The 11,230-nt window shown below is 27.6% G+C and overlaps 1 long non-coding RNA gene across 1 annotated transcript; it reads left to right on the top strand.

Annotated features, from left to right (window-relative positions):
- The first annotated feature begins 6,159 nt into the window (after window positions 1-6,159).
- On the top strand, window positions 6,160-10,648 carry LOC132923455 (uncharacterized). Its single transcript, XR_009661176.1, has 3 exons — window positions 6,160-6,286; window positions 6,366-6,627; window positions 10,173-10,648. It is a non-coding gene; the product is annotated as an uncharacterized LOC132923455 (long non-coding RNA).
- The last annotated feature ends 582 nt before the right edge of the window (window positions 10,649-11,230 follow it).

Below are 11,230 nucleotides of genomic sequence, written 5' to 3'. Positions count from 1 at the left end.
CATTTTATGTACAAAAGGAACGATGATGAATTGCCGTAATACCGTAATATCATTATATTGTATATTATTATATCATTTTCGAAACTCTAATATGCCAATGAAGTTTCATTACATTCATATTTATACAATGTAAAATGTTGTCTAAGTGATTGTGTTACAAATGTTTTTTTCCCAATAAATATATTTTTATCTTTAATATTCTATTGTAAGTTATAGTTAAAATAAATTCAAGTCAACACGCTAAGCACACGGTAACTCAGGTATTGATTACTTATACCTATACTACCTAATTGTAAGTACTGGACATATGTGCAAAATGTCGCAATTTAAAAATGTTTTCGAACTTTTAGTATCTAAACAGTAAACTAAATTTCTAATTATAAAATGCGTGGAAATAAAGTATTTTAAAAACGTCATAGTAATATTATGACGATTAAAAAAGTATGTATATAATAAAAGCCTTTATGGGTAATAAAAATGCATATAATTGAAAAAAAATTGCCATTGAAGCAGTATCAAATTATAATTATATTTATGATTATTTTTTCTTCTAATAAGAAACGGCGCCGCTTGTCCTATAATTGAAACGAAATACTATTTGTCAACACAATACATATGTCATATATATATATTATAAAATACTGTGATTGACAATTGTGTACTAAAATGTGTATATATAAAGGTCACTTAATTTTCACACATATAGTTTAATGGTTACAATACTAAATATCATTTTAATCAATGTAACTTTTAGTATTTAGGTAGTAGGGAGTTATTACATTTCAAGTAACAAAATGAGCGGAAATAAAGTATTTTAAAACGACATACTAGGTAATTTATTATGTTGGCGTATAAAAATAGTATGTATATACATATATGTATTATGCGTTTAGTCAATATTTTGTCATTCTACATTATTTAAAGAACGGGTAACCTCCACTGCAGTAATCTAAAAAACTGGGTACTGTTAACAATGAAGAAGACTTTCCGTATCGGTACGTAGATTAATATTAAATATTTTTTTTTGTATTTACATTTTTAATCAATTTTAGTAATTATATTATTATATTCTTTAACTTTAATTTTATGGTTTAAATAACTGTTTTACTATAATTAGTTATTAGTATAAATAATTAAAAGTAAATCAAAATAAATTATGACTCATAACGGATGTGTCACTTTCAACATTTTTTTGAAATTGTTAGTATATTAGAATGATTAACACTATCATTATTTATACTTATTATTTAATCATCCTCGAATTATCAAAGATTTAGCTAATGTAATACATTATGATAAAGTTATAAAGAACGTTAATGTTATCATCTTGTCTATAATATATGTTATACTTAAGTAATGGGTATCTATATCGTTTTAATTAGTTATTTGAAAAATTAACTAAACAGTTCATATCTGAGTTATATTTCATATGTTTATTTAAGATAACTAAAATTTTATAAATTTAGAAAAATAAGTTTTCTTAATACATTGTTATCCAATTAAATGTACATCGAGATTGATTTAGGTGAATTGAATTCACTTCATGGTGCTATCAAGTTTCAATTTATTACGAATCAATTGTGTATATAATACATAGATACCTATATACCATCATTGAATAGATTTATTTTCCACTCAAAAACGTTCAATTTTCCGTTCGATGTATAAAATCAGTGCATTTAAGTTGGCTTGCGAAAGTAGATTGTATTTTTACATTAAAATAATAGCAATAACATTCTAAGGAGACTGTTTTTTTTATTTATTATATATAAATATAAAAATCAGTAGAAATACTGAAGTATAGGTACAGAAGTACTTTTCTGAAAAAATTAATACAATATTACAGTGTATAGCACTTTTATATAGAACTTGTTATTATGATTATAATATTATAATTCCCCCTCCCCCCTATTTACCTGCATGGTTTATTTACTCCAGTTAGCAACATTTTTTTTTAATATTTAAAATAGAAAATGAGTTGTATTTAAAGAAGTAATAATCATAGGTATCGTATGTATTTATAATTGTATTTTTTTCTAATGAACTTAATAATAAAATATGCTTAGGCCATTAACTTCTAAGAAAATAAAATTACAAATTTTATGATTAGTGGTCATATACGGGTATAATATAATTGAAAGATCCGATTTATTTTTTAATTTTACTGTAGATATATTCATTTAGGTGTTGCAGGACAGGCCAAGAATCTCTACACCTAGGTTGGCCTAGGTGGCAAGGTACCACCTAACCGTCCTAACCTAACCTGGCCACCACAGGCACAAACTGTTGACAGTTTACCAATTGCACTTAAATTCATTTTTTTATGTAGGTACCAATTGGGCTCTAAACATTTTACAATAAAAACAACTTATTAGTTATAATTACAACCGATTTTTATTTTGCGAGTATTAACACATAATATAGTATAATAATAAATAAATATTAATACACAAGCGCAATTAGTATACTGACCCTAAAATACATATAAAGAACCTAATTGGTCCATACTGAAACTGTTAATGCCTCACCGAGCCGTGGAGGCTACACTACCTTTAAACATAATATATAAGTCAATACATCAAAACCTTAAACACATATTATCACACTCCATATAATAAATAATAAAATCAGGTTTAAAATGACACATTTTAATTTTATAATTGTATTATATAGATAATATGTGTATTTGTGTTTATCACACATTTTAAATCAGCATAATTTTTCTGGGTTTCGTTTTCATGCAATATTTTAGTCAAAATAGTTTCGGTGTATAGCTAATTTAATACATATTACATCTTTTTCAGTGTTCAACAAAGATAAATTGGTAAACCTTTGATGAAGCATGCTTGATCTTAGTCAGTATTCAATCCACCACATTGTTGAAAACTTAGCTCACAAGTAGCAGAACTTACGAGAATTCGAGATTGAAATTTGCAAAAACTCGTATAAATTTGGAAAGAAATTTTATTTTATTTTCTCAAGATTTACCCAATAAAGCGAAAATTTATCCGGGTTTACAAGTAATATTACAATCATTCACAGCTTACATAATATAATGTATACTATAATATAGTGCTTTTTGATACGACCTGTTAGGTATAGCTCGTAATCAATCTATTTTTCTGTAATTTATACCTTATTAATAATTGCCCATCAATTATAGAAATATGAATATAACGAATCATATTTTATGATACAAATATTACGACCAAATAGTTTTAATTTTTTTCATGAAATTTTCTATAATTTTAAAACATAAAATTAATGGTATTTCACTAAAATAATAAGGGGGTGCTAAAGACCTTTTTGCACCCCCCCCCCTAGTTGCACCACTGCTAGCCACTGGGTATTACCTAAATCCGATGGTAGACGGTTTGTAAAATGTGTTTGGTGGCATTTCATCGACTCATATTATATACAGAGAAGATGAAAAAGGTCTTTGAAAAGAGAAAACTGTGCGTTAAGTTTTTGTAATCTATTATTCAAATTCAATGTGTCTAAGAAAGTAACAAATTACAAATTATTTTGCCAAAAATAATATTATGTTCAATTTTAACTTAATGAGTCTTATTATTTTTTCCCAAATTAATTCATATACTTTTTAAATATTGATTTATATAATTTCATTATTAATAACTGCATAAGAAAAATATAGAGATTTGTAATGCTTGACTAATTAATATACTTTTCACTGCTTGTTATTTCACGAACTTACTTGGCTATGGGTAGGTATTTAAAGCAAATAAATTTGTGTTAGTCAATGAATCAATTTTCAAAATGAGATATGTGTTTTTGACTTTCGAACCTCACAGTCACTGTTATCACACAAATACTATTATTCTGCCAGAATACCATTGAAAATATAAACATTTATCGCTATGATAAGACTACAAAAAGAATAAAATATATTTATTGCCCATTTGAATACAAAATTATGTGATGAAACTACTTTATAAAATCTTTTAGTAAATGACAATTTTTTTCAAAGGTTTGACATTTTTTTTTTGTATTTAAGAGCATCCAATATTCATACAAGCCTTACGAATTATTTTAATAAGTTATTAAAAAATATTTTTTTTTCATATTCATTATTATTTTTGAAATTTTTGTTTCTCAAAATTGTATTGTTTTCAAATTAAATTTTACGAGTTGTATACGATTTATTATTATTACAATATTGCGTAAAACAGTTAGAATCGTTCATAATAGTTATTAAGTAATCGTTATTAAGCTAATTAAAAATTACAAATAATAAGTTAAAAATTAATCTAATTAAATTTAATAATCAAAAAAAAATTGATTCATCAGTGAAAATATAACTGTTTAGGTACCAACCATATATTAACATTTAACCTTGTTCGGTATAGTTTTTGTTAAACATAAAAAATATACTAATTGCTAACTTGTAAACCTTACAATGTACCTACCCTACCTACTATATATTATTATATTATGTCACATAAATATATAATGTATTCATCTGTTGCTAAATTTTACCCTCGTCGAACTTGCATGCTTATCCCGTCTAGAATTCAATTATGTAGGTAGGTACCCACTAACAAGCGAAGAACGCGCTTTTAATTTTACTGTATAATATATAGGTACGTATTATGTGCATAAATATCAAATGCAAATCGAGGAAAATGTACTGGTTTATATGGCGTTGACTTGTTTTTTTTTTCGTGGGCTTACTCGTACCTATATTATATTATTTTTCGTCGAGAATATAAACCATATTAGAAAATGGAAACTTCTAAATAGAAACAGACTAAATATTTATTTTTACACATACAATTTAAATGTTATCTCATTAATCGCATCATTACTTTGCCTTGACTTTTGTTCGTGACATTACTCCGGCAAAGTATTTTCGTATACCGAGTGCACATAATATTTTAAATGCACATACTGCGTGTCTATAGGTTATATGTACAATACATATAGCCCCTTTAACACAAGTACCTATATAATATTATACACACGTTCTTCTCACATAATGAATTTTTAATAACAAAAAACGAGCGTCTGACGTCTATTGATAGTCAATATCGCGATTGTTGATAACAATTGAAATGTCTGGGGATCAAAGTATCTTTTCTTCTCTTTTCTACAAACTATACACACAACGCGCACGTTTCGGTGAACACGCACAACCGATATATTAATATATTATACACATTATATATAATAATAACGTATGTGCGGCCTATCTATTGCGTATGTGTAATTTAAGTCTACGGAGTATGGGCAGATATCATTATTATCGGTTAAAACCGTGTAAAGTAATTATTACTCATTGGGTAAAACAGCCCGCCAGCACAGTATAATGTTTACTTAAATAATATACATATGTATGTATCCCATACAGGATGATTCGTTTAGGTGTCTACCACTCGTTATTTCAAAATATTTTAAATGTTTTAAAAACATAATTTTTTATATAATTTGATATTATTACAAAACAAAATGTTGTAAAAAAATGTCTAACAACAATACAATATACATTTACAATTTTACAAAAAAAAATTCTGAATAGTGGACTAACATTTTAGCAAGGATAGCCGGATAAGTACCGCTGTGCCACTAGCTTTTTTTCTCTTTTCTAAATATCGTTATTAAAAGTTTAATATTACTACTCGTTTGAAATTTAATTTAAAATTTAAAATGTATCGAAATATGAAATTTAAAATGTTTGTTGTCATTCAAAAAAGTAGGTAAAATCTCAAAAAAATTTAATATTTTTTTCTCAAGTATGTTCATGCAAATGGGTACGTCAAATTTTGTAAATAGAAATATTTTCAAAAAAGTTAATACTTCGAACTAATGAATTTAAACACTTATTTTATTAAATGGATCACCTTTTTTTAATGCGTGACACACGTTTACCCACATCGTATTACGGGCTGGAGTATGCGACGATGACACCGAACCGAAACTTGACGACGACATTATACCTCTGAGCTCTGGTCATCAAGCAATCGGCGGCGGATTTTCCTTCTGCGTAGCGGTTGTCGTATACGCCGCTTTTTTTTTGCCCGTTCGCCGCGTCGGTAAATTATGATAATGTAATATATACATAACGTCTAATTATACGCGTCCCCGCGCTCGGTTAGGCACGAATGACGACAAATGTGTCAACAATGTTACTCGCGAATTCGTCGCCAATCGAAGTTACGACCGGTACAACATTATTATTATTTATTACCATTCGGTACGTATTATGCGACGTTATTATGTAAGTATACTTCATTCGCGTGCACGGTGTGTGTCGAAATGTTTATCCATAGTACGTATGTTAATTATTAATATATTATATTATTTTTGTTTATCATTCGATAATCATTCTTGATGATATTCTTGTCTAGTTGAGCCGTGTATGATGATGATGACGCACGTTGTGAAGGGCGCGGTCAGGGGTCATGACTGACAACAGGACACCACGCAGCAAATCAACAAAAATTCCCGATAAACAATCTCAAATAAAATTTAAACGCTATATTATAATATAATATATTAATTTCGATTGCGCACTAAACGTTTATAGTATTCTCCCACAATATTAATATCGATCTGCCAAAAGAAAACTCGCTTAAAAAACTAAAAATCTAACTTGAAAATAAATTTGAAGTAAGTATTTTTTGTATGATTTTCGTATTACAATATAATTTGGTTTTTTACTTACCTAATATAATAATATTATTATTATTATTAAGTCGGGAATATTATACATATTAATACACACTATTACTATGTATCAGTTTTGGATTTATTTGGTTAGAAGATGGCTCATGCATTGTGCCTAAAAAAATGTTGTAACTTACGTTCAGTAGATATACCAATTTATTGTCTTATTTACATACGTTTGGTTTTTACTTTCAGGAATAAAAAATGTGTTTTTGTTTAATATAATTCCATCTATATTGAATTATCAAAAATTAGACATATAATTTATTAAAATTATTGAAAATCAAATACCTTTTATATTGATAGATTGATGTAGTTGAATAATTGGTTAAATATATTTTGTTTTCAAAAATGTTTGGATTTAAAATATTATTTAAGTGCTGATTTGCAGCCAATATTTTATAGCAGTATTTGGGACACGTAGTAACTTGGCTATTTAAGTGAGACCTTTATGGCTATCTTTTATGGACGAAATCAAGTTTTCATTATCGTTATAGCTATTTATTGTCCTAATCGGTTCATTGCACTTCTTGCATTGCACACTAGGTATTGTTACTGTTTGGTATAATGTAGTAACACAATGGTACTTTTATAATATTATATATACGATTATAATTTATTTATATTATATTAATAATAAATATTCATTACTGTATGTTTTTATTTCATTCGAGTAAAAGCTTCATCAGAGTACCTATAACTCAATATAGTTTATCAATTATCATAGATTACATATTATAAAATATTACATACTGATAAAATCCTAATACCTGCACAAACCTCAGTGTCTATTTTTCAAACCATGTATTACAATATTTTATGCATAAAAAGCATATTTTTACATTGCTTAAATTTAAATAACCATTTGCTAATGACTGGCTATATTATTTAGCGCGGTTAATCTATCATCAACCCCAAAAATAAATTAAAAATGACCGAACACAATTGGTTAATCAACCTTAAATTTTTCGAACTTCAGCTAGAAACCTTTACCAATAAATACAATGATCTAAGACTCTAATATGTCAAAGGAGTCCAATTCCGATTTTCCGATTTTTGTTCCGTTCGAAATTAATTCTTAACTAGTGCTTTTTGTTTCCGCCTATCCATCATAAATGTAATAAACAGGTAGGATTAGGAAGAAATGCTTATATTTATATTGATATTATGCATGGGTATTCTTATTTAGGAAAAGGGTCGGTGAATAGATCCTTTTGTAATTTTTTTTTATCCAAAATAATAAGAACTTTTTGTGATAGGAGTGCTTTTCATACGCTTACTGTATTCTGTTTATGTGGCAAATATTATTGTATTAAAATACTGCAATATGATATTTTATACAGAAATAAGATATAAGATAGTAGATGAAGTTTTTTTTATCTAAAAATTAACTGATTGAGAGAGTTAAACTTTTGATTTATGTTTGTATTTATCGAATTTTAAACAGTATTTCTTGTATAATATTTTTTAAAAATCATGTTATATATTGAAACTTTAACTCACTCTCGATCAGTCGAATTTAAGATTTTAAGATAAAATAAACTAAGCAAAGTTGAAACCAAGTTTAAATATTTTTCAAGAGAAAGTAATGAAATTCTCATTTTAGCCCATAAGGGGCCAAGGGGGTGGGGAGTAGATCAGTTGAAAAAGTGTTTTTCAAAAACAATTATTAAGTTCTTCATACAGTAAAATCAAAATCAAATTTAAAGTCATCCGATTGAAATATTTTGTGTATATCACACTGTATAGTGTATAGTGTGTTTATATACTATACATCAGTAAATGTCAATACAGTTTTTTTTTTTAAAAAACGTATCATAAACATGATGTTTTTAGCATTTGAATGCGTATATTGTAAATTTCATTGTTACCAGTATCTCGTGATACATTTTTCATTCAATTTTTTTATTCCTCTCCATTAAAAATTCTTCTTAACGCGAAATTGATAGTAGGTTATACCTGTAAAATATATGTACATAAATGCCAATGTATTATACATATATATATATTATATATAATAACAATATAAGATACCCATATGTTTATATAACACTCGCGATCCGTCTATCGCGTCGTGATTGGTCGGTCGAATTGTGTTACTTATCGTAATCCAATAATGTATTAATGTCTATGGGGATCTATAATATATTATATTATATTATTAATTATTATATAAATTCGCCATTGAGTAAATAAAGCTTGTTGGTGGTGGTAGTGGGTCTAGTTTACCGCCAGACACACCTTGGCCGTTATTAATTATTACTATTACCTATACTTGTAACATATGTATTAAAGATAAATATTATGTTCTGTTATAGGTGTATATACCTTTATATATTATTTTAGTATAATATGTGGTTTGATAATATAGGGAGAGGCGAAATCTGGGAGAGTCGATCCACTGCAAACTCTTTTAGCATTGGTGTATAAATATTTTATTATGATATATGTCCGTAGACTTGATGTCCGCACATCAAATCGTGCAGTCTTTAGGAGGAGGGGAGGAGTCGTCACCACGGGCCGCCCTGCTCCGAACTCGGGGCCCCGTAATCGTTATTACTATTATTTCCCAATAATTATAGCTCGACCTAGTCGACCTTATACTGGACGATAATATAATATTATATAATATTTTTTTTACACACAGATAGACATTACATTACTGCAAATTACTAAACTGTATTGTATTAACCTGCATGTTAATAGCATTGTCGTCGTTGTGTACAGCGGAGACAGCTGTGGCCTGTAGTGAGGCGCCGGTGACTTTAGGTCAACTTGTTTGAATAAAAAAAAACATTGCTAGGAAGGGGGAATGCCCATATCGACCCCCTCTCAAAACCACAGCTGCATATTATCATAATTCATATTATAATATGCATGCGAACGTGTAATTTTAGAAAAACACAATAATATTATAAATTTATAATTATGTAGTCAAATATTTTTAGTATAAATGATATTATATTTATTTATATTTAACACAATTTATTCACTGATGCAGAAAAGAGTTGGGTATAGATTGTAAGATATTATTCCGATTAAAATAAGCTTAAGAATAATAATTATTATTATAATTATATACATTTTTTTATATGTACCTACAACGGCTATACAACTACTGTTTTCTGCATTAATCTATGGTTTAATACACACGCACACACATGTGTCAGGTGTAAATTTGTTGTTTTTTCAGTAACTAACTTTGTAATAAGTATACCTTTAAGACTATAATACAATTTAATATTGAAAATTTAGTAAATTAATAATTTGACAAATAGTGAACTTATTGTATTATACGAAATAAAATAAAATAAAACACGTGTAAGCCTATGGCTATGACTATTGATATTTCGTTATATAATTTATAAAATATAATTTAAATAAAAATATCGATATCGTCTACATTTTATAAATCAATTACTAATATTATTCGTAACATGAAAATTTTAACTATACTCGTAATTCATCGAATGCGTTTTTTTCAACAGGAATATGAAGAAATTGTCAAAACTTTAGACAGCTGTAAGTTGTAATTAATGAATTATTCTGTACTTTTTGCACTTTATTTGAAATTTAAAAAAACCCTAAATGCTCGCCGCTAGGTATCCTTCAATCAACACCTCAAAAGTACTTATATTTTTCAACATTTTTAGAATATATGAAGCCATGTAGGTATTCAATACTATAATACAGTAACATGGTAATACATAATATAATATATAATATATATAATATATATACGTGTTTGTAATATCCATGTCTATGTACCTAGGCTTAACTCATGTTAATTAAAGTAACCAGGCACGTATACAAAAAAAATGGGGAGGGGTTGAACCCCCCCCCTGTATACGTGCCTGAATGTAACTGAGAATAATAATTATATTATACTACGTTATTATTGATTATTGTTAATAATATTATAATTAAGTTTAAAAACTATTTATTTACGATATTATAATAAAGCAACTTTTTGCTTTACATTATATAATATTTTTATACCTCGAAAAATAAAATATAAATGTATGATATAAATCGCTTAATAAACACCAATTTATGGTGTATCTTAGTCTGTTGTATAAATACATGATATAATAAGTTCGTGAGCCATAACAAACTACAATACCTATTGGCTATTGGCTATTAATGGCTATATAGCTAATTAGATTTAGAAATCATAAAGTACTCGTAAAACCTACTATATATATGTTAAGTATACTATAAATCCTATATAGGCATATTCACTCCTGGCCTCTGCTACTGACCGCGAAAAAGAATGTAAACAACACCTATTTTTAAGTTTTAATACGGTCAAGTATGTGGTTCTGCAGAAAATTGTTTAAAAACTCATCGGTCAAATCGGACAGATGGCGCTACATGTAATTGTCCGCAATCAGAAATCTATATTTTTACAGTAGGTCGTATATAAACTCAAGTCGGTTAGGAGGCGATCGAAACCGATTTTTTTACGTATGCCATTAGTCGATATCTCAATATCTGCCCGGCAGTTTCAGAGAAACATCCCTGGAACCACAAGTAAGTGAGGGAC

This window comes from Rhopalosiphum padi, chromosome 2, assembly GCF_020882245.1.
Source record: "Rhopalosiphum padi isolate XX-2018 chromosome 2, ASM2088224v1, whole genome shotgun sequence".
In the NCBI taxonomy this organism is placed as follows: domain Eukaryota; kingdom Metazoa; phylum Arthropoda; class Insecta; order Hemiptera; family Aphididae; genus Rhopalosiphum; species Rhopalosiphum padi.
Note: the sequence above shows the minus strand (reverse complement) of the source record. Positions and strands in the feature narration are given on the sequence as shown.